Source organism: Choristoneura fumiferana, chromosome 7 (assembly GCF_025370935.1).
Source record: "Choristoneura fumiferana chromosome 7, NRCan_CFum_1, whole genome shotgun sequence".
NCBI classification, from domain to species: Eukaryota; Metazoa; Arthropoda; class Insecta; order Lepidoptera; family Tortricidae; genus Choristoneura; species Choristoneura fumiferana.
In genome coordinates this window covers 14,928,573-14,933,861 of record NC_133478.1, presented here as the reverse complement: position 1 = coordinate 14,933,861, position 5,289 = coordinate 14,928,573, and the positions used below count along the sequence as shown (strand labels likewise).

Below are 5,289 nucleotides of genomic sequence, written 5' to 3'. Positions count from 1 at the left end.
TGATTTTGACCTTGTAGCTTATCTAATTAACGAAATTCCTAATCAAAAAATTGCTATGATGGCCCGCAAAAAAACGGATATGGATTCGGTTTTTGAATATTTTTTCCCTTGAATTTACGGATGCGGATGCCTGAGCACATCACTAGTACGTATCGTTGAATGCTCCGACCAGTATGTACTGTTGTCCCAACGAGGACACATTGTGTGTGATTTAATATTACTTATCATTTCTCATCGCATTAATTATTAATTTAATATTACTTATTATTTAGTTAACTTTCTTTGTTTTATAGCGAGAATCTGTGTTTTTCGGATGGTTAAAAGTGAGTTTTTTTTTAATTTATTAATTGCCGTTTATGCATCATATTACATTAAGACTATTTTATAGCATTTGTTTTTATTTTATTCTTAAATGCCATGGGAACTTTAAGATAATAAAAAACAATAATCCAAAAAAAACTTTAATTTAATTGTTACAAACTAAAAACACCTAAATTTGAAACTCAAAACCACCACCGCGTCGTACCCGCACGGCTACTACGAAACTCGAAACTCGAAGTTCGTGTCGAGCAGTCCTCTGACACTTATACCTACTATTTAATACGAGAGCGACGGTACGATACGAACTTCGAGTTTCGTAGTAGCCTTGCCGGCTCAAAAGTGCCCATAACCTCAGCAGTATTTCCCCGCTGTATGGCCAGGTTTTTGAATAAAGAAATAAATTTTATTTTATCTTGTTTAGTGCCGGTTTAAGAGCGTCTATTCCTGCTGAGCTGGCAACGTTGCATTTTTGTTTGTTTTCTCGATTATTCCATAAAAATTGAATGAAAATTAAAAATGTTGTCCGATAGAACACTTCTTAATATATAAGTGTATGTGTGTTTTGAACACGACATGTGATCTTGGATTAAATAAAAATACTACTGTGCTAAACAGAGGCATCATTAACTTTAATGAGTGTTTGAATAACTTTTATTCGAGATATTCACGTAAAATATTTATAGATAAGAATATTGTATTTTATTTCCGTCTGCTTTATGTTTATTCATTCGAGACATTAGTTAATGAATACAAGAGAAGTATTTGTATTTTTAATTGTCTCTTATAACTGCGTTTATAATTGAAATTTTATTTTTATTCGTATACTTCAGGGGGGGAAAATAAGGCAAAAAGTGTGAAAGACCAAAAATCTAAATTTTTAAGTTCAACTTTACGGCACCATTACAAAAAAAGTTGGAGCTTTGAATTAAAATAGATTCCGTAGTTAGAAAGATCCAGGTATATCTACTTGTCGTACAGTCACAATAGTTAATTTGGGTCCCACTCTAGATCGAATATCTGTCATTTTGTATGACAATTCAAAGGATTTTTTCACGAAATTGGTCCCAAATTAACAATGGATCGTGACCGTACACCGGGTGTGTGGCCTGTAATATGAGCAAAAAATTTAAACATAGATCCTCCTCGTCGAATTGAACAACATTAGTTCAGCGACTTTAAAAAATAATGGATAATTTAAATCTTCCTTTTTTCATACAAATTAAATACTGCTATCAATAAAATGTACGCCATCCTAGACCACAACTGACGTCGCCTGCCACGCTACAAACATCAAGCATTTTGCTTTACATTGCTTCTTCGAATAAACTTCAGTGTAATAAAAATATAAAAAAAAAACTAACTATTTTTACAAATCGCTGAACTAATGTTGTTCGGTTTGACGAGTAAGTATGATCAATGTTTTAATTATTTGCTCATATTACATGCCACACCCGGTATATGGACAGTTGTCGGTTGTCAGATTCTATCTAAAGATATTCTAACACTATCTTCCTTGGAGTAAAGCAGTAACGAACTACACCTAGTCCTCCACATGCATCGGTTTCGATGATAGCGACCCTGGTTATATTTATTGTATAGAATTTTATAAAAGTGTACAAACATAACAGTTCCGTTTCGACACCAATTGATGAGGTCCCAAAGTAAGCAAAGTTTGTGTTATGAGTAACTAGGCAACGAATGAACGGATGGAATCTTAAGAAATGAAATTAGGTGCCTAGAACTCTTACAAAGTATAATTTCATGAGAGTAACAAGCGAACTCGCAAATGGGAATAAATAAATAAATAAAACAAATATTTAAATACATAGACAATACTTATAATACAAATAAAATACCCAAGACTCGAGAACAAACATTCGTATTTTTCATATAAATACCTGCCCTGACCGGATTTCGAACTCGAGACCTCAAGGATTTTAGTCATGGGTCGTCTAAACTACTCCTACATCTAGACTCATCATCTTCATATCAGCCTTAGGACGTCCACTGTTGGACATTTAGGCCTCGCCCATTTACATTTACGTAGTCTATGTCTAGACAATGGAACCCTAAAAAGAGACCAAGTATAAGCAACTGCCAACTTATTTCAACGTCATTCCACTTCAAACCCACGAGTTTCTCATTTCCACACAGTCATCCCTAAATTATGGATATTATGATATTACCCCACAATTCAAAGGCCTATTCTTACGCGCACGATATCGTTCCACGTTATCGAGTTATCAGGCGACAAATTTTCACCGCTTTGATGCGAATATTGACGCCGGTTTAGGTAAACGACGTTTCAGCTTTGCGTGCTTAATGTACATTAAAGTCTGAAGAGTGATTTTAAACTCAGGAGATTAGGTATAAAATTATACAATTTGGGAACTATTTGCATGTCTAGTATAGTTAGTTTATTTATGTGAATACAACGGTTCTCTATTGGATGGCATAAAATTATTTGTAATATTATTGTTACGCATAATTGCTTTTAGATGAATTAGCGATGTGCATACTCATCATTACGCATGTTTTTTTGCGTATAAAATTAAAAATACAGAAAGCATCATCTTCATGGAGACTAACGGCAAATAGCATAAATACAAAAAGTCATAATAATAAATTTGCATCATTACAAACCACAATCACGAGCCTGATGCACTACGAGAAAAGGTTAGTTTTGTGTTAATATATATTTAGGAGCTAAGGCGAGGTCGACGGAGGTCCGCGAAGCGGACTTTCTATTTCTGCGTTGCTTGGGCGCTTCGCGCGTGGATATCACGCTAACCTAACCTAACCTAATGTACCTAACGTGATCTAACCTAACCTAATATTTTGTTGTTCATTTATAACGAATAATCAATAGCCCAAACAATAATAAATGCATAATGTGTATTAGTCTAATACAAATTAGTCCAAGTGAAATCATTCTAATAGCTTAATATGCCAAAAAAGTAGTAGGCCAAAGTATTACTATGCGACAGTACTATTATGCCAAATCAATTATTCGAAAAAATAGGTAAGTCTAAAAAAAATGCGATTGAAGGAGATCCCGAATACAACAGCAGATTGCATTATTTATTATGTTTTATTACAGGATCTATATTGGGATTACCTTTGATGAGTTAAAAACAATTATTATGCTTACCCCGACCTTGTGATAACACTATCTAAACGTCTATGCAACAAATGTTTTCATGCAGCTTCTCCTACACACTGCAAGAACACACCCAAATTACAATAATCACCACCACACTACACAGACGCGTTTTGAACTCAACTAGAGCTCATCCCCAGAGCAACACAATCCGTTCACCATGCTACCAGATGTAGAGTTATGTTTATAGTTAAAATATTAAAAACAGTACGTTAAACACACGAGTAATATTTATCTCGACGTTTCGACCACATTACAGTGGCCGTGGTCACGAGTAGCCTAAAGTGTGGGGTGTCATGTCTGCTTACCAGCGCGAGGCCTCCGAACTGCGGATAATTGTGATCAAGTGCAGGTGCACTTGATCACAAATAGTACTGGCACTCGTATCTCAAACTACCCGCACTTGGTCATATTTAATTATCATCCCACCACACCAAGACACAACAGTAATGTCCGACCGTCCCTCCGAACATTCATCTAGACGCCGACACTTTTTTATAACAGAATTTCATGAAGATGAAACCTTGTACCCATCTTCCCGGTTGAAATTTTTGTGACATGTGATATTTGTAATGATCTTTGCAAACTTTGCTTCCAGAAAACACCAAAAATGACATCAGCACTGTCAAGAAGCGCCAGACGAATCATAAGCAGCAATTTAACACGTACAGTGAGACTCCAATCCATATGGACACCAGATAACGTAGTGAAATCGCCTTATAAAGACGTCGACATACCGAACCGAACTATCATTGAGCATGTCTGGGAGAATCTGGCTAGATGGCCCGATAAAACAGCTACAGTATGTTGTTAAGTACTTACTCGTATTTGAAAAGTTAATCCACATTTTCCTCTAATGATTTAATGTTTTATACACGACCAAAACCCGATTCGGATGAACCTATTCAAAGAACCATTGTGGTCATTAGCATTTTATTAAAACACTTAAAATGTTTATGGTCAGAGAAAAGAAACTATAAACAGCTGTAATTTTTTACTTTTGCCAGGAATTTTAGGAGCCGAGCAAGACAATTTAATTTTGAATTCCGCCAGGTCTAATTTTTTATACAATAATAAGCAACTATATTATTATGCAATATGTCTTTTTTCAAATAACATTCCTAGCATGTCCAGACATGTCCTGCAACCCCTTCTGAAAGCCATTTTAAATATACAAAAGCGAAAATTAAAAAATAAATAAATTTTAATATAACACAACCGTGAGACTCAAGACATAACAAAGTTGTAGTACACGGACCACTCTTACGTGTCGTAGGCAATCAAGATTGTCGTCTGACAAGTACAGATTTCAGCACCACAATTTAATAAATAATCTGTTTTTTCATATACATCGGTTTGATTTCTTACAGATCTGCGGTTTAACAAATCGTTCTTACACTTACCATCAACTGTTTAAATATTCCCGGAACTTAGCGTCGCAGTTGCGGTCCAAGTTGGGAATAACCGACGGGGATATCATCTGTACTATGATGAACAATTCACCGGAATACGTGCTGGCTGTATTGGGAATTCTGTCTTCAGGGGCTGAACTGACGACTGTTAATCCCATTTACACTGCTCGTGAGTAATTTCATCGCCATCTTGAATCGTAAGACATATTTTTTGCGAGATAAATATTTACGGTGTAAAATAAATAAAATATTTTGAAATATTTACCAGCGATAAGATCACGCGAAGGCCGATACTAGTGCGTCGGGTAGGTAGGTCATCACAAAATGCTATTGTTGTCTACACCCCGTTCGTTTTCCTTCTCCAACTTTTGTTTACCTATAGGTCCTGGTACCTAT

At 35.5% G+C, this 5,289-nt stretch overlaps 1 long non-coding RNA gene across 1 annotated transcript; it reads left to right on the top strand.

Moving 5' to 3' along the window:
* The first annotated feature begins 255 nt into the window (after positions 1–255).
* Positions 256–5,040, top strand: LOC141429445 (uncharacterized). The gene is made up of 3 exons (XR_012451539.1): positions 256–323; positions 4,080–4,283; positions 4,852–5,040. It is a non-coding gene; the product is annotated as an uncharacterized lncRNA (long non-coding RNA).
* Positions 5,041–5,289: the final 249 nt, after the last annotated feature.